The 20,308-nt window shown below is 38.1% G+C and overlaps 1 pseudogene across 1 annotated transcript in view; it reads right to left on the minus strand.

Annotated features, from left to right (window-relative positions):
• Positions 1-250: 250 nt before the first annotated feature.
• Positions 251-20,308, minus strand: part of LOC309604934 (large ribosomal subunit protein uL30 pseudogene) — a 527,607-nt pseudogene continuing 507,549 nt past the window's right edge. Inside the window, exon 2 of the transcript XR_014249643.1 lies at positions 251-800. The product of XR_014249643.1 is annotated as a large ribosomal subunit protein uL30 pseudogene (transcript). The remainder of the gene's footprint in view (positions 801-20,308) is intronic.

The following is a 20,308-nucleotide window of genomic DNA, read 5'->3' on the forward strand; positions in this document are numbered from 1 at the left end:
GGCTCCCGGGAGGGGCGGTGTGGAGAGTGACCTGTGCTCTCACACAGGCTTCTTGGTGGCGGCAGCAGCAGCCTTAGCGTCTCCTGCCCGTCTCTGGGGTCCGTGCTGATAAACACGGCTAGCGCCTGTCTCTGGGGTCCACGCTGTTAGCCACAGCTCGCACCCACCTCTGGGGTCCGCGCTGATAGCCGCGGCTCGCACCCGTCTCTGGAGTTCTTTTAGGCAGTGCTCTGAATCCCCTCTCCTTGCGCGCCGCGAAACAAAGAGGCAAGAAAAAGTCTCTTGCCTCTTCGGCAGTTGCAGACTTTTTCCCCGGACTCCCTCCCAGCTAGCACCAAAGCCCGAGCCTCAGCTCCCAGCCCCTGCCCGCCCCAGCGGCTGAGCAGTCAAGCCTCTCGGGCTGGTGAGTTCTACTTAGCACCGATCCTCTGTGCGGGAATCTCTCCGCTTTGCCCTCCGCACCTCTGTTGCTGCACTCTCCTCCGTGGCTCCAAAGCTTCCCTCCTCCACCACCCGCAGTCTCTGCCCACGAAGGGGCTTCCTAGTGTGTGGAAACCTTTCCTCCTTCACACCTCCCTCCCACTGGTGCAGGTCCCTTCCCTATTCTTTTGTCTCTGTTTTTTCTTTTTTCTTTTGCCCTACCCAAGTATGTGGGGAGTTTCTTGCCTTTGAGAGGTCTGAGGTCTTCTGCCAGCATTCAGTGGGTGTTCTGTAGGAGCAGTTCCACGTGTAGATGTATTTCTACTGTATCTGTGGGAAGGAAGGTGATCTCCGTGTCTTACTCTTCCGCCATCTTGTCCCTACCCTTGACCCATTGGTTTTTAAGTAGCATGTTGTTTAGTCTCTATGTCACTGCTTTTTCTTGTTTCTTTTTCTGAGGTTAATTTCTAGTTTCATGCTGTTGTGGTCAGAAAAGATGCTTGAAATAATTTCTGTACTCTGAAATTTGTTGAGGTTTGTTTTGTGCCCTAGTATGTGATCAGTCTTAGAGAATGTTCCCTGTACACTTGAAAAGAATGTTTATTCTGCTTTTTGTGGATGCAGTGTCCTGAAAATATCAATTAAGTCTAACTGTCCTATTGTATCATTTAGCATCTCTGTTGCCTTATTGATATTCTGTCTCAAACTTCTGTCCATTGATGTGAATGGGGTGTTATATTTTCCTAATATTATTGTAATCCTGCAAATTTCTCCCTTTATGTCTGTTAGTATTTTTTTTTATGTATTTGGATGTTCTTGTATTGGGTACATATATGTTGACGAGTGTAAGATCCTCTCCTTGTATTGATCCTTTTATCATTATATAGTGTCCTTTATCTTTCTTTATAGTCTTAGTTTTAAAGTCTATTTTGTCTGATATGAGTATTGCAAGCCCCACTTTCTTGTCATTTCCGTTTGTGTGAAATATCTTTTTCCACCCCTCATTTTCAATCTATGTGTGTCCTTTGCCCTAAAGTAGGTCTCTTGTAGGCAACATATCTTGTAGGCTTTTGTTTTTTTAATCCAATCTGTGTCTCTAATGACTAAAGACTAATCTAAAGACTCTGTGTCTATTTTTTTTAACATTTTTTTAAATTTATTTTTATTTTTTTGGCTGTGTTGGGTGTTTGTTTCTGTGTGAGGGCTTTCTCTAGTTGTGGCAAGCGGGGGCCGCTCTTCATCGCGGTGCGCAGACCTCTCACTATCGCAGACTCTCTTGTTGCGGAGCACAGGCTCCAGACGCGCAGGCTCAGTAGCTGTGGCTCATGGGCCCAGTGGCTCCGCGGCATGTGGGATCCTCCCAGACCAGGGCTCAAAACCGTGTCCCCTGCATTAGCAGGCAGATTCTCAACCACTGCGCCACCAGGGAAGCCAAGACTCTGTGTCTTTTAATTGGAACATTTAGTCCACTGACATTTAAGGTAATTATTATTTGTTACGTATTTATTGCCATTTTAAACTTTGTTTTCCTATTGATTTTATATTTCTTCTTAGTGCCTTTCTTTTTCTTTTTTTTTCCTTTTGTGGTTTCATGATTTTCTTTTGTATTATGTGTATGTTCTTTTCTTTTTGGTTTGTGAATCTACTGTGTATTTTTGATTTGTGGTTACCCTATTTTTCAGGTATATTAACCCCTTCCTATATCTATTTGCCTTAGACTGGTAGTCATATAGGATCAAACACATTCTAGAAAAAATAATCTACATTTTTTTACTCTCTTCCCCACATTTTATGATTTTGATGCTCTCTTTTACATCTTCACATTCATCATTTTTCTGTTCATTGTGGTTATCATTGCTTTCACAGAAATTTTTTGATTTTTAAAAAAATCTGAGTACTGGCTTACGTAAGTGATTTACTTTCCAATTCTGATTTTCTTTTTCCTATAGATTCTTACTTCTTTTCTATTTAGAGAAGACCTTTCAATATTTCATTTAGGATAGGTTTAGTATTGCTGTATTCTTTTAGTTTTTGCTTGTCTGAAAAAATCTTTATCCCTCCTTTTATTCTAAATGATAATCTTGCTAGGTAGAGTATCCTAGGTTGCAGATTTTTCCCTTTCAGGACTTTGAATATATCTTACCATTCCCTTCTGCAATGTTTCTGTAGAGAAATCAGCTGATAGGCTTATGTGGGTTCCCTTGTAATTAACTCTTTGTTGTTGTCTTGCTGCCTTTAGAATTCTCTCTTTAACTTTAGCCATTTTTATTATAATATGTCTTGGTGTAGGTCTGTTTGGGTTTATCTTGTTTGGCACCTTCTGTGCTTCCTGTACCTGGATATCTGATTCCTTTTTTAGGTTTGGGAAGTTTTCAGCCATAACTTCTTCAAATACATTTTCAATACCTTTTTTTTTTTTCTTCTCCTTCTGGAATCCCTATTATACATAAGATTAGCACTCTTTATATAGTATCCCATAGGTCTCTTATATTGCTTTCTTCTTTTTTTTTTTTTCATTTGGCTTTCTGTCTGCTGTTCTGATTGGGTTATATACATTATTCTATCTTCCACATCACTTATTTTTTTTCTACATTATTTGTTCTGCTATTCATTGATTTTAGTTCAGCTTTTGTCTCTGCAAATGAATTTTCTAGTTTTATTGGTTCCTCCTTATAGTTTCTAGTTCCTTTTTACAGTAATCTGCATTTCTGTGGATAGCCTTTCTTAATTCCTTCAGCATTTTCATTATCTCCTTTTTGAACTTGGTGTCCATTAGACTGAAGAGGTCTGTTTCCTTATTTGCTCTTTCAGAGGAATTCTCTTGATCTTTTAATTGGGAGTGGTTCCTCTGCATCTTCATTTTACTTATATTTCTCTTGCTCTATGAGTTTAAGAGAAACTGTTATCTACTGTGGTCTTAGAGGGCTATTTTTATGTGGGAGTGTCCTTGTGTAGCCTGTGTGGGTTTAATATTTTTGGTGTGAGGGCTGTTTTCAGTATGGATGTCTGCCACTTCTTTCCTCAGTGTATGCTGGCCATTATCCCCTTGATAGGAGGTGTGACTGGTGTTGTGGTGACCAGAGCCTGAACTGGATGTTGCGCAGGGCCTCCTCTTTGCTCTGTGGTTGTCACTGCCTTGTCAGGGGCAGGGTTTGCTCCCTAGTTGTTAGAGTAGAATAGCTTGTTTTTTAAAAAAAATAAACTTATAAGCACATGTTAAATCTGATCAGTCTTTTGGGCATAAATTGAGATAATTATGATTTTTTCTCATTTAGTCTATTGACATGAGGAATTTAACATTTTATATGTGAACCATTCTTATATTACTTGGATGAACCCTGTGCAGATAAGTATTATTTTTTGAAGGCACTTTTAGATTTAACTAAGCTAACATATTATTTAGCAATAACTTCATGTGCATATATAAATGAAATAAATCTATAATTTTCTTTTCTTGAAGTATTCTTATCTGACATTAGAATCAAGATTAAACTAGCCTAAGAGCCAGGGACTTTTCCTACATTTCAAAAATAATTTATAAAAGACAGTAAAAAATTATTCCTTGAAAATTTGGTAGAATTCTCCTGTAAAGCCAAGATAGAGTGGGTTGGGGCTAGAACAGTCTTGATCACCATTTCAATTCCTTTAACACACTACTCTATTGAGTTCTCTTTCTTGCACCAATTTTGTATTTTATACATTTCCAGGACTACTTTCATTTCACCTATATTTATTAGCGTATATTTGTTTATAATATCTTATTTGTTATTGTTTTTCCAGGGTATTGATATATTAGAAAGTGTAGGTTTGCAGATGTCCCCGAAACATTTCACTAGTTACTCCAAATCCTGAGTACAAGTTCCATACACTGAAAAGAACATTCTGCATAAAACTTCATTGACCTAGCTTAAAAGAAACACATACTTTTTCTAATGGGAAACAAGACTTTTCCTACAGTGTGAAAGGCCTTAATTCTTATTCAACTTTAGAAGACAGAGCTTTGTGAAGTTTTAAAGTACCTCAAGAAAAGGCAGAACTACAGATCCCTTAAACAATATACTACATACATCACACTCCAACCATATCTTCCACTCAATGAAAAACGTAGTGTACATTAGTTCCTCATGTTAAGAAACAATTGGCTACATTCCTTATATGAGAATCTTTTTTAAGTATGCCCTCTGAAATGTTTTCCCTTCCAATTGTATTGAGCACATGTAGTCTCAATGTCACATAAAAATGACAAATGCTGTATTTACAAGTTTATGGAACATATCACTACATATATTACACACAAGTTATAATTTCCCTTCACAGAATGAGCACTGTTAGCAAAACTTTGTGCTGGTAGCTTGTTAAAAAGATCTTTTGGTTACTATGGTAAACTCTTCCTTATAGGCAGGTTGAAGAGGCCTTTGCTTATATCCTCAGTTAGGTACTTATTTTAAGGAAAGACTTAAGGTGGCCTATAGAAACACTAGTATTACAAGTCTCTGAAATGAAACACTACCTGCTTTAACCACTTGGGTTAGGTTCCATACACTGAAAGAATGCTGTGCATAAAAGTTCTTTAGCCTAGGTCATAAGAAACACATACATTTAATAAATGGGAAGTAAGTTTTTCCATGTAGTCTGTAAGGCTTTCACTCTTATTTGGCCTTTGAACACAGAGCCTCATGCAGGTTTCAATGCATCTTTCCAAGTGTAGGTTTTCAGGTCTCTCAAATGTTTCACTAGCTACTCCAAATCCTGGGTACAAATTCCCTGCAGTGAAAGAACAGTCTGTGTAAAACCTGGTTCATCTAGCTTGGAAGAAATACATGCACATTTTCTATCTGAGAAACAAGTCTTTTCCTGCAGAATGAAAGACCTTGACTCTTTTTTTTTTTTCTTTAATTGAAGTATAGTTGAATTACAATGTTGTGTTACTTATTGTTGTACAGCAAAGTGACTCAGTTGTACATATATATATTGTATATATACATTCTTTTTCATATTCTTTTCCATTATGGTTTATTACAAGATATTGAATATAGTTCCCTGTGCTATACAGTAGGACCTTGTTGTTTATCCATTCTATATATACCAGTTTACATCTGCTAATCCCAAACTCCCAATCCAACCCTCTCCCACCACCCACTCCCTTGGCAACCACCAGCCTATTCTCTATGTCCCTGATTCTATTTCTGTTTAATAGATAGGTTCATTTGTATCATATTTTAGATTCCACATATAAGTGATATCATATGGTATTTGTCTGAAAAGCCTTGACTCTTACCTTTAGGATAAAGAGCTTAACAGCACCTCTAGAAAGAGCAGTATTACAGATCACTTAAACAATATACTAAATGCAGCACACTTCAAATATATCTTACATTCAATGAAACATATAGTGCACAGTAGTTCTTCCTTAGGTTAAGAAATAATTGGCTACATTCCTTATATGAGAATCATGTTTACCTATGCCATCTAAAGACTTTCCATTCCAATTCCATTGAGCACATTTAGTTTAGCCAAACATCAATTAAGCATTACAAATGCTAGATTTATAAGTTTCTGGAACAAATCTCTACATATATTACATACAAGTTATAACTTCCATTCACAGAAAACACTGTTATAAAATCTTTGCTCTGAAAGCTTGGTAAATATGTCTTCTGGTTAATATGGGGAAATGACTTCTTGCATGTAGATTGAAGAGGCCTGGATATATTCTCACTTAGGTACCTGTTTTGAGGAAAGACTCAAGGGATCCTATAGCAACACTATTTTTACAAGTTTGTGAAAGGAAACAATAACTGCTTTAGCCACTTGGGTTAAGTTCCATACACTGAAATAACACTGTGCAAAAAAAGTTCTTTCATTAAGTTTGTCAGAAACACATACATTTACTATTGGGAAATAAGCTTTACATGCAGTCTATTAAATAAAAGGCTATGACTTATTTAGACATTGAACATAGAGCTTCACTCAGCTTTCAGTGAAATGTTAGAAAGGGTAGTTTTGTGGATCTCTAAATCATTTCACTAGCTACTCTAAGTCCTGGATACAAGTCCATACACTGAAAGAACAACGTGTATAAAATTTCATTCACCTAACTTGACAGAAAAACATGCATTTTCTATAAGGAAGCAGGACTTTGCCTACAGTGTGAAAAGTCTTCAATCTAATTCAACTTTAGAAGACAGAGCTTTGCGCAGCTTTAAAGTACCTCTGGGAAGGGCATCATTACAGATACGTTAAACATAATACGACATACACCACATGTCAAATATATCGTCCACTCAATGAAAAACATGGTGCACATTAGTTTTTCCTTAGGTTAAGAAACAATTGGCTACCTTCCTTATATGAAAATCTTAAGTATGCCTTTTGAAATGTTTATGCTTCCAATAGCTTTGAGCAGACATAAGTTAGCTTAATATCACATAAGAATGACAAATGCTAGATTTACAAGTTTAATGAAACACATCACTACATATATTACACACAAGTTAATATTTCCCTTCACAGAATGAGCACTGTTCGAAAAACTTTGTGCACGTAGCTTGGAAAAGGGTCTCTTGTTACTGTGGTAAACTCTTCCTTGTATGTGGGTTGAAGAAGCCTTGGCTATTATTCTCAGTTAGGTACCTGCTTTGAAGAAAGACTTAAGGTAGTCGATTGAAACACTCAGGTTACAAGTCTGTGAACTGAAGCACTACCTGCTTTAGCCACTTGGGAGAGGTTCCATACACTGAAAGAACACTGTGCATAAAAGTTCTTTCATCTAGCTTGCAAGGAACACATCCATTTACTGTTGGGAAATAATCCCTTTCATGCCTTCTAAAAGGCTATCACTCTTTTCTGGCCTTTGAATGCAGAACTTCTGACACCTTTCAGTGAAATATAGGAAAGGGTAGTTTTGCAGATATCTCAAACATTTCACTAGTTACACCAAGTCCAAGGCAAGTTTCATACACAGAAAGAACCATGTGTATAAAACTTCATTCACCTAGCTTAGAAGGAACACATACCTTTTCTTCTGGGAAAACTAGTTTTTTCCTATAGTCTTAAAGGCTTTGACTCCTATTTTCCTTTAGAACACAGAGATTTGCACAGTTTTACATTAATGCTAGAAAGAACAGTATTACAGATTTCTTAAACAAGTTACTAAATGCATCACACTGAAATATATCTTCCCCACTCAATGAAAAACATAGTGCACAGTAGTTATTCCTTAGGTTAAGAAACAATTGGCTACCTTCCTTATATAAGTACCTTAAGCATGCCCTCTGAAATGCTTTCCCTTCCAATCACATTGAACCCACTTAGTAGCTCAACATCATGTAAGAATGAGAAATGCTAGATTTACAAGGTTATGGACCACATCATGCTATATATACACACTAGTCATAATTTCTTTTCCCAGAATGAGCACTGTTCCAAAAACTTTGTGGTATTAGTTTGGTAAAAAGCTCTTATTTTTAGTATGGTAAACTCTTCCTTCTATGTGGGTTGAAGAGGCCTTTTCTTATTTGCTCAGTTAGGGTCCTCTTTTGAGGAAAAAGTAAAGAAACACTGGTGTTATAAGTCTGTGAAATAGTCCTTCACCTAGATTGCAAGATACACATACGTTTTCTATTGGGGAATAATCCTTTCCATGCAGACTAAAAGTCTATCACTCTTATTTGGCCTTTGAACACAGACTTCATGTACCTTTAAATGAAATGCAGGCAAAGGTAGTTTTGCATGTCTTTCAAACTTTTCACTAGCTACTCAAAGTCCTAGGTACACCAAATTATATACATGGAAAGATCAATGTCTACAAAATTTCCTTCACCTAGTTTGGAAGAAACACATACATTTTCTTCTAGGAAACCAGTTTTTTCCTATAATGTTAAAGGCCTTGACTCCTATTTGCATTTAGAACGCAGAGCTTTGCACCGCTTTATATTAACGTTAGAAAGAGCAGTGTTACAGATCTGTTAAACAATGTGCTAAATGCAACACACTGAAAATATATCTTCTCCACTCAATGAAAAACAGTGCACAGTAGTTCTTCCTTAGGTTAAGAAACAATTGGCTAACCGCCGCTGTCAGTGCCAGAGAGAGCTTCTCCACCCAGGGGCCCACACGCCTTTGCTCCCTGGCCAGCCCGCTTGCCTGCCCATCCACCGGGACTGTCTCCCACCTCCTGACACTGCTGCAGCAAGATCAGCAACACCTCTGCTCACCTTCCAGCTTTTGCTCCTCCCTGCAAAAGAGCAAGAGAAGGAAATCAAGGAGTCACTCCTATAATTTACCAAATGACCCCAGCAAGCTTAATAGACAGACCAAGTTCCCAGAAAAAAAGCTGCTGGCACCTGAGGATAAACTGCTTCAAACAGCTTTTACCTTAATGCTGACCTGGAAGACTTTGACTCCCAAGGTCCGGTGAGTTTGGTCTTCTCAGTTTGGACACATCCCTTCCTGTTATATGAAGATTTCGAATATCTGAATGGGAGTATTCCTTTTTTCCTGAAGATTATTGTAAATTCATGGATTTTAAAAATATTTCTTGGGGGGGAAGAGGAGGCTGGGATGAAGTGAGAGAGTAGCATTGACATATATACACTACCAAATGTAAAATAGATAGCTAGTGGGAAGCAGCTGCATAGCACAGGGAGATCAGCTCTGTGTTTTGTGACAACTTAGAGGGGTGGGATAGGGAGGGTGGGAGGGAGGCTCAAGAAGGAAGGGATATGGGGATATATGTATACGTATAGCTGATTCACTTTGTTGTACAGCAGAAACTAACACAACATTGTAAAGCAATTATACTCCAATAAAGATGTAAAAACTTTTTTTACGTTTTTGATTAGTTGTAGTGACTTTTTTTTTTAATGGATTCTCAAATAAAACCTTCTTTGTTCCTTGGGAACCTCTTCAGATTGGCTCCTTTATATACATACATAAAAGAAAAGTGAATCACAATGAATTTTTACAAACTTAACATTCTCATATAATCAACACACAGATCAAGATACAGAACATCTCAGAGGCACCCACATCTCACTAGTTTCTTTAACCCTGCTTTTTGGTAAACAGGATACTTCAAGCGCCTCTTGTTCATCTTATAGTCTAATCTAACAGTCAGTCGTTACAAGAAGCTCTGGTTCCTTTTAGTAGAAAATGGAATTTAGAAACTACAGACTGGGCATTAAAGGGACACAGAGTTTGGTTGTCAGAGTTTCCAGGCTTTTTCAGGGAACAGAGTTGGAAATATATCTATATTTAAAAATAAAAAATTAGGTTCCTAGACAAGATGGCAGAGTAGGAGGACCTTGAGCACACCTCCTTTCACAAGCACAGCAAAATCACAACTAACTGCTGAAAAACCATTGATAAAAAAGACTGGAATCTACCAAAAAAAAGATATTCTTCATCTAAAGATATAAAGAAGAACCCACAAGATGGTAAGAGGGGTGCACTTGCAAGATAATCAAATCCCACACACCCTGGGTGGGCAACCTACTAATTGGAAAATAATTATATCACAGGAGTTCTCCCACAAGAGTGAGAGCTCTGAGGTCCACACCAGGCTCCGCAGCCTAGAGGTCCAACATCAGGAGGAGAAGCCCCCAGAGTATTTGGCTTTGAAAGCCTGTGGAGCTTGATTGCAGGAGTTCCACAGGACTGGGGGAAAAAGAGACTCCACTCTTGGAGGGTGAACACAAGGTCCCTCACACACCAGGTCCCAGGGCAAAAGTAGTGACACCATAAGAGCCTGGGCCAGACCTACCTGCTGGTCTTGGAGAATCTTCTGGGAGGTGGGGAGGAGCTGTGGCTCTCTCCAGGGTCATAAAATCTGGCAGTGTACAAAGTGGGGACCTACATAAACCCTGACTGGAGGCAGACATTTTAGGTCCTTGGCACAGAGACGTGGCCCCACGCAACAGCCTGTAAGCCCCAGTGCTAGGACACCTCAGGCCAAGCAGCCAACAGGGAGGGAACACAGCCCCACCCATCAGTAGAAAGGCTGCCTAAAATCTTGTTGAACACACAGCCACCTCTAGACACACCTCTTGACACAACCCTGCCCACCAGAGGGCCAATACCCTCTTCCATCCACCAGTGGGCAGTCACAAGCCCCTCCCACCAAGAAGCCTGCACAAAACTCTAGACCAGCCTCATCTACCAGGGAGCAGACAACAGAAGCAAGGAAACTGAGATCCTGCAACCTGCACAAATAAGTCCACAAACACAGGTCAGAACATACTCTGGGACCTTGGGTGACAAGAAGGAAGTGTACTGCTGGGACACTTAGGACATCCCCTACAGAGAGACACTTCTCCAAGGTCAAGAAAGATAGTTAAGCTACTACACACATAAAAATACAAATAGAAATTTAAACAAAAGGAGATGGCAAAGGTATATATTTCAGATGAAAAAACAAGATAAAACCCCAGAAGAACAAATAAGTGAAGTGGAGATAACCAATCTACCTAAGAAAGAGTTCAGAGTAATGATCACAAAGATGATCCAAGAACTTGGGAAAAGAATGGATGCACAGAATGAGAAGTTACAAGAAGTTCATAGTAAAGAGTTAGAAAATGTAAAGAATACCCAGAGTTGAAGAATACAAGAGCTGAAATGAAAAACACACTGGAAGGAATCAATAGCAGAATAAATGAGGCAGAAGAACAAATCAGTGATCTGGAAGACAGAGTGGTGGAAATCTTTGCTGCAGAACAAAGAAAAAAGGATAAAAAGAAATGAGGATGCCTTAAAAGACCTCTAGGACAATGTCAAACACAATATTTGCCAGAAGAATAAGAGGGAGAGAAAGGGCTTAAGAAAATATTTGAAGAGGTAATAGCTGAAACCTTCTCTAACATGAGAAAGGAAACAGTCACCCAACTCCTGGAAGCACAGAAAGTCTCATACAGGAAAACCCAAGGAGGAACACGCCAAGACAGTAATCTGACAAAAATTAAAGACAAAGAGAAAATATTAGAAGCAACAAGGGAAAAGAAACAAATAACATACAAGGAAATCCCCATAAGACAATCAGCTGATTTTTCAGTAGAAAATCTACAGGACAGAAGGGAGTGGCTCGATATATTTAAAGGGAAAAATCTACAACCAAGAATACTCTACCCAGCAAGGCTCTCATGTATATTTGATGGAGAAATCAAAAGCTTTACAGACAAGCAAAAGCTAAAAGAATTCAACACCATCAAACCAGCTTTACAACAAATGCTAAATGAACTTCTCTAAGTGGAAAACAAAAGGTCACAATTAGAAACAAGAAAATTCGGAAATGGGTAAGCTCACCAGTAAAGGCAAACATACAGTAAAAATAGGAAATCATCTACACACAAATGTAATATCAAAACTACTAAACATGAGAGGAGGAGAGTACATGTGCAGGATATTTGAAATTCATTTGAAATTAAGAGACCAGCAAATTAAAACAACCGTGTATATATATAGACTGCTATATCAAAACCTCATGGTCACCACAAATGAAAAATCTATAATAGATATACACACAAAAAAGAAAAAGGAACCCAAACACAACACTAAAGAGTCATCAAATCACAGGAGAAGAGAACTAAGGTAAGAAAGGAAGAAAAAAGACCTACAAGGATGAATCCAAAACAATTAACAAAATGGCAATAAGGACATACATATAGATAATTACCTTAAATGTAGACAGATTAAATGCTGCAAACAAAAGACATAGACTGGCAGAATAAATTTAAAAAAACAAGACGCATATATATGTTGTCTACAAGACAACTCAGAGTGAGTTTTCAACTTGTAGTGAGTCTACAAGACTCACTTCAGACCTAGAGACACATACACACTGAAAGTGAGGGACTTGGAAAAAATTATTCCACACAAAGGGAAGCTGAAAGAAAGCAAAGTAGCAATACTTAGACAACATAGACATAAAATAAAGACTGTGGCAAGAGTCAAAGAAGGACACTACATAATGATCAAAGGATCAGTCCAAAAGAAGATATAACAGTTGTAAATATATATGCACCCAACACAAAAGACTTACCTTAGGAAACAAGAAAAGTCCCAAATAAACAACCTAATCTTACACCTAAAGCAACTAGAGAAAGAAGAACAAATAACACCCAAAGTTAGTAGAAGAAAAAAATCATAAAAATCAGAGCAGAAATAAATGAAATAGAGGTGATAACAACAATAGAAAATATCAATGAAACTAAAAGCTGTTTCCTTGAAAAGAAAAACAACATTGATAAACCTTTAGCCAGACTCATCAAGAAAAAAATGGGAGAGGGCCCAAATCAATAAAATCAGAAATCAAAAGGAGAAGTTACAACGGACATCACAGAAATATAAAGGACCATGAGAGACTTCTAAAAGCAGCTATATGCCAATAAAATGGACAACCTCAAAGAAATGGACAAATTCTTAGAAAGGTACAATCTCCCAAGACTGAACCAGGAAGAAATAGGAAATATGAACAGACTGATTACAAGTACTGAAATTGAAACTGTGTTTAAAAAATTCCCAACAAACAAATGTCCAGGACCAGATGGCTTCACGGTGAATTCTATCAAACATTATGGAAGAGTTAACACTTATCCTTCTGAAATAATTCCAAAAAAATTGCAGGGGAACTTTCAAACTCATTTTCTGAGGCCACTATCAGCCTGAAACCAAAACCAGAAAAAGATACTACAAAAAAAGAAAATTACAGGCCAGTATCAGTGATGAAATTAGATGAAAAAATCCTCAACAAAATACTAGCAAAACAAATCCAACAATACATTAAAAGGATCATACACCATAACCAAGTGGGATTTATTCTGTGGATGCAAAGATTTTTCCATATCTGCAGATCAATCAGTGTTATACATCACATTAATAAATTGAAGAATAAAAACCATATGATTATCTCAAAAGATGCAGAATTTTTGATAAAATTCAACATCCATTTATGATAAAAACTCTCCAGAAAGTGGGCATAGAGGGAACCTACCTCAACATAATAAAGGCCATATATGACAAACTCACAGGCCGTATATGACAAACTCACAAACTCATATACAACTGTGAAAGCTGAAAACATTTCCTCTAAGATAAGGAAAAAAGACAAGGATGTCCATTTTCACTACTTTTATTCAACATAGTTTTGGAAGTCCTAGCCACAGGAATCAGAGAAGAAAAAGAAATAAAAGGAATCAAAATTGACATAGAAGTAAAGCTGTCACTGTTTGCAGATGACATGATACTATTCATAGAAAATCCTAAAGATGCTAGCAGAAAACTACTAGAGCTCATCAATGAATTCAGTAAAGTTGCAGGATAGAAAATTAATACACAGAAATCTGTTGCATTTTTATACATTAACAAGGAAGGATCAGAATGAGAAGTTAAGGAAACAATCCCATTTATAATCTCATCAAAAAGTATAAAATTCCTAAGAATAAACCTACCTAAGGAAGGAAAAGACCTGGACTCCAAAAACTATTAGACACTGATGAAAGAAACTGAAGATGACACAGATGGAAAGATGTACAGTGCTTTTGATTGGAAGAATGGATATATTCAAATGTCAATCTACAGATTCAATGCAATAATTGTCAAATTACCAGGGTCATTTTCCACACAACTAGAACAAAAAATTTTTAATTTGTGTAGAAACACAAAAGACCCTAAATAGCCAAAGCAATCTTGAGAAAGAAAAACAGAGCTGGAAGAATCAGGATCTCTGACTTCAGACTACACAAAAAAGCTACAGTAATCAAAACAGTATGGTACTGGAACAAAAACAGAAATGGAACAAGATAAAAAGCCCTGAAATAAACACATGTACCTATGGTCAATTAATCTATGAAAAAGGAGGCAAGAATATACAACGGGAAAAGACAGTCTCTTCAATAAGTGGTGCTGGGAAAACTGGACAGATACATATAAAGGAATGAAATTAGAACATTCTCTAACACCATACACAAAAAGTGTAAGACTGGATAATGTAAAAATTCTACAGGAAAACATAGGCAGGGCACACATTGACATAAATCGCAGCAATATCTTTTTGGATTCATCTTTTAGAGTAATGGAAATAAAAACACAAAGAAATGGGACCTAACTAAACTTAAAAGCTTTTGCACAGCAAAGGAAACCCTACACAAAATGAAAAGACAACCCTCAGAATGGGAGAAAATATTTGCAAACAAAGCAATGGACAAAGGATTAATCTCCAAAATATACAAGCAGCTCATGCAGCTGAATAACTAAAAAACAAACAACCCAATCCAAAAATGGGCAGAAGACCTAAATAGACATTTCTGCAAAGAAGACAAACAGATGGCAAAAAAACACATGATAAGCTGCTCAACATCACTAATTATTAGAGAAATGCAAATCAAAACTACAATGAGGTATCACCTCACACCAGTTAGAATGGGCATCATTAGAAAATCTACAAACAATAAATGTTGGACAGGGTGTGGAGAAAAGGGAACCCTCTTGCACTGCTGGTGGGAATGTAAATTGATACAGACACTTTGGAGAACAGTATGGAGGTTCCTTAGAAAGCTAAAAAATAGAACTACCTTATGACCCAGCAACCCCACTACTGGGCATATACCCTGAGAAAACCATAATTCAAAAAGATACATGTACCACAATGTTCACTGCTGCACTATTTACAATAGCCAGGGGATGGAAGAAACCTAAATGTCCATCTACAGATGAATGGATAAAGATGTGGCACATATATACATATATACAATGGAACATTATTCAGCCAGAAAAAGAAACGAAATTGAGTTATTTATGATAGCTGATTCACTTTGTTATACAGCAGAAACTAACACAACACTGTAAAGCAATTATACTCCAATAAAGATGTTAAAAAAAAAAACAACTAAAAGGCAAACTATAGAATGCAAACTATATTTGCAAACAACGCCACAGACAAGGGACTAATCTCCAAGATATATAAACAGCTCATAGAGCTCAATACTGGAAAAAACAAAAAACCCAATCAAGAAATGGGTAAAATCTAAATAGATAGTTCTCCAAAGAAGACATACAGAGGGCCAACAGGCACATGAAAAGGTGCTCAACATTGCTAATTATTAGAGAAATGCAAATGAAAACAATAATGATGTATCACCTCACAACCAGTCAGAATGGCCTTCATGAAACAGTCTACAAATAATAAATGCTGGAGAGGGTGTGGAGAAAAGAGAACCCTCCTACACTGTTGCTGGGACTGTAAATTGGTACAGGCCCTATGGAGAACAGTATAGAGGTTCCTTAGAAAGCTAAAAAATAGAACTACCTTATGACCCAGCAACCCCACTACTGGGCATATACCCTGAGAAAACCATAATTCAAAAAGATACATGTACCACAATGTTCACTGCTGCACTATTTACAATAGCCAGGGGATGGAAGAAACCTAAATGTCCATCTACAGATGAATGGATAAAGATGTGGCACATATATACATATATACAATGGAACATTATTCAGCCAGAAAAAGAAACGAAATTGAGTTATTTATGATAGCTGATTCACTTTGTTATACAGCAGAAACTAACACAACACTGTAAAGCAATTATACTCCAATAAAGATGTTAAAAAAAAAAACAACTAAAAGGCAAACTATAGAATGCAAACTATATTTGCAAACAACGCCACAGACAAGGGACTAATCTCCAAGATATATAAACAGCTCATAGAGCTCAATACTGGAAAAAACAAAAAACCCAATCAAGAAATGGGTAAAATCTAAATAGATAGTTCTCCAAAGAAGACATACAGAGGGCCAACAGGCACATGAAAAGGTGCTCAACATTGCTAATTATTAGAGAAATGCAAATGAAAACAATAATGATGTATCACCTCACAACCAGTCAGAATGGCCTTCATGAAACAGTCTACAAATAATAAATGCTGGAGAGGGTGTGGAGAAAAGAGAACCCTCCTACACTGTTGCTGGGACTGTAAATTGGTACAGGCCCTATGGAGAACAGTATAGAGGTTCCTTATAAAACTAAAAAGAGAGGTACCATATGATCCAGCAATCCAATTCCTGGGCATATATTGAGAAAACCATAATTCGAAGAGATACATGCACCCCAAATTTCATTGCACCACTATTTACAATAGTCAAGACATGGAAGGAACTTAAATGTCCATCAACAGATGGATGGATAAATGACATGTAGAATACATATGCGTATACATATACAACAGACTGTTACTCAGCCATATAAAGGAATGAAATAATGTCATTTGCAGTAACATCGATAGACCTAGAGATAGTCATACTAAGTGAAGTAAGCCAGACAGAGAAAGAGAAATATACATATATCGCATGTCAAATATAACTTCCAATCAATGCAAAACATAGTGCTCAGTAGTTCTACCACAAGGCCAGGAACCAGTGGCTACATTCCCTGTATGAGAATCTTGTTTAAGTACATCCCCTAAAATGAGTTCCCTTCTAATTGCATGGAGCACACATTGTCACCACATCACCTAGGAATGAGAAATGCCAGATGTTACAAGATTTTGGAAGCCTCACTGCATACATTACACTTCACGGAATGAGTACTGTTAGAAAAAGTTTGTGCAGGTAGCTCAGTATAAAGGTCTTCTTTGTTAGTATGGTCAACACTTCCCTGTATGCAAGTGAAGGAGTCCTTGCTTATATACCCAGGTTGGTACCAGTTGTGAGCAAAATCTTAAGGTAGCCTAGAGAAAGACTGATGTTTCAGGTCTGTGACTTGAAATACTGCCTGATTCTGCCACTGAGCTTAAGTTCCATACAATGAAAAAACACTGGGCACAAAAGTTCTCTTTCATCCAGCATGTGAGAAACACAAGCAGTTTTACTAACTGGCAAACAAGCTATTCTATGCCATGTAAAAGTCTTGCTCCCTTATGTGGGCTTTGAACACAGAGCTTCACGCAGCTTGCAATGCAACTGTGCCAAGTGTAGCTTTGCAGGTCTCTCATGCAAGTAATCTAGCTTCTGCAAATCTAGGAACCTGTTCCATAAATCTAAAGGCCAATCTGTGTCAAAAATCATTTATCTAGCATTGAAGGAGGTACCCATGTGTTTTCGGTCAGGGAAACAAGTGTATTCCCCTAGTGTAAAATTTAGGCCTGGATTCCTATTGGCTTTTTGAATGCAGAGCTTTGCACAGCTTTCCATGAATGCTAGAAAGAGCAGTTTTATGGATCACTGAAACACCAGATTTCAAATTTATCTTCCACTCAGTGAAAAACAGAGTGCACAGTAGTTCTTCCTTAGCATAAGAAACAAGTGGTTATAACATTGCTTATGAGAAAGTGGCTTAGTATGCCCTCTGAACCTTTTCCGCTTCTGGTCAAATGTGGGCACACGTAGTCTAGCTCCATGTCACCAGAATAACCAACGCTAGACTACAAATACATTGAAAACATCATGTCATATATTGCACACTAGTTGTCAATAGTTTTTTCACTAAAGGAGCACTGTTCCAAGACCTTTGTGTGGGTAGCTTGGTAAAAGAGGCTGTTGGGTTAATATGGCAAACTCTTCTTTGGACGTGGGTTGAAGAGGTCTTTGCTTATGTGCTCAGTTAGAAACCTCTTTTGAAGAAAACCATAAGGTTCCCTCTAGGAACATGGGTGATCTGAGTCAGTTGAAAAAAACACTACCTGCTTTAGCCACTTGCATTAACTTCCACACCCCAAAAGAACGCTATGCATAATACGTCTTCCATCTGGCTTGCAAGGAACACATACATTTACTGTTGGGAAATAAGCCATATCCATGCAGCCTGAGAGGCTATCACACTTTTTGGGCATTTGACTGCAGTCTTCAGGCAGCTTTTAAGGAACTTTACTCAGTATATGTTTCACAGGTCTCTCATGCATTTCAGTAGCTACTCCATATCCCAGGAACAAGTTTGGCAGATGGAAAGAACAATCTGTGTAAAACTTTGTTCATCTAGCCTGGCAGAATAACATACAGTATCTATATGGGATAGATGTCTTTTCCTGCAGTGTGAATGTCTTTTCATTTTTATGGAGGAAATTATTTCATATATAACACATAAGGTAAATCATCCGATGAGAAAAATAATACTGTTAGAAAAAAAAACTTTGTGCTAGCTGCTTGGTAAGAAGTTCTTCTGGTTATTTTGGGCATAGCTTCCCTTTTATGTGGGATGAAGTCTTGTTTGCATTTTCAGTGAGTTACTTGTTTGAGAAGACTCAGTGTAGCCTGTAGAATTACGAGAGTTACAAGTCTAAGAAATAAAACAGTACCTGCTTCAAACTACTGGGTTGAGTTGTAGCCACTAAAAAAACACTGGGCATAAAAGTTCTTTCATCTAGCTTGTGAGAAAGACATATATTTACTAAATGGGAAACAAGCCTCTCCATAGAGTCTGAAAGCCTCCCCACCCCTTCACTCCCATTTGTTTTGAGAGCACAGAGATTTGTGCAGCTTTGTAGGGTACCTATAGCAAAGGCAGTATGATGGATCTCTTAACCAGTATACTTCATGCATCCACCCATCGAGTAGACGACATTTCCTGCACGAGACTCGTGCATTACTATGCCGTCTGAAAGGCTTTTCCTTTGAATCCTGTTGAGACCGGGTAGCTTAAGTATGACATGATGTAAGAGACACAAAGACTAGATTTACAAGTTTTTGAAACAAACGTATATATTAAACACAGAAAAAAATGATTTCCCTTGAGAAAGAACACGGTCACACCCACAAAAAAATTCTGCTGTTTGCTTCGTTAAAAAAAAAAAAAAAAAAGCTTCTGGGGACTATGGGAGACTACGTTGTATGCGGAGTGAAGAGGTCTTTGCTTATATTTTCATTTAGGTTCCTGTTTTGAGAAACGACTCAAGATAGCCTACAGAAACACCGGTGTTACGTGTCTTTGAAAGGAAGCACTACTTTCTTTTGCCACCTGGGTTAAGTTCCATCCACTGAAAGAACACTGTGCATAAAAGTTCTTTCTTTCATCCAGGTTGTGAGAAACACATAATTTACTGCATGGGAACCAAGCCTTTCCATGCAGTCTAAGAGGCATTCATCCTTACTTGGCCGTTGGACACGGAACTTCACGCAGCTTTCGATGAAATGTTGGAAAAGGTGTTTTGCAGGCCTCTGGACTTTCCACTAGCTCCTGCAAATCCTGAGCACAGGTTCCACACACGGGAAGGACAATCTGTATATATACAACTTCGTTCATCTAACTTATAAGAAACGCATCCATTTTCTCTACGGGAAACAAGAAGTCTTATCCAGCAGTGGGGAAGGTCTTGCTTCCGGTTGCCCCTGAAAAGCTTTGCCCCCAAAGCTCCATGCGCCAAGCCAGCCCTGTGCATAATACTTCTTTCAGCTAGCGTGTGAGAAACACATACATTTACTATCTGGGAAATAAGCCTTTCCAAGTCTGTCTAAAAGGCCATCACACTTATTTGGCCAATGGACACAGAGCTCCACGCAGCTTTCAAGGGAAACGTGAGAGAAGGCAGGTGAGGTATGCAGCTCTCCCAAACATTTCACTGGCCAGTCTGAATCCATACTCTGAAGAAGCAACCTGCTCAAAAATTCGTCCATCTAGCGTGTAAGAAACGCACCCATTTTCTTGAAGGGGAACAAGTCTTTTCCTGCACTGAGAAAGGCCTCGCCTCCTATTTCCCTTTAAGCACAGGGCTTTGTGCAGGTTTCAAGTACCTCTAACAAAAGCCGTTTCACAGCGCTCTGCAACGAGATACTGCAACAGATCTCACATCACGCATATCACTTCCATGCAAGGCAAGAACATTAGTTCCAGGTAGGATTGGCTCCAATATCCTTCTATGAGAAGCCTGTATGCTGTCTGAGAGGCGCTTTCCTTCCAATTGCATT

This window comes from Balaenoptera borealis (assembly GCF_965194805.1).
Source record: "Balaenoptera borealis genome assembly, chromosome: 11".
Classification (NCBI taxonomy): Eukaryota; Metazoa; Chordata; class Mammalia; order Artiodactyla; family Balaenopteridae; genus Balaenoptera; species Balaenoptera borealis.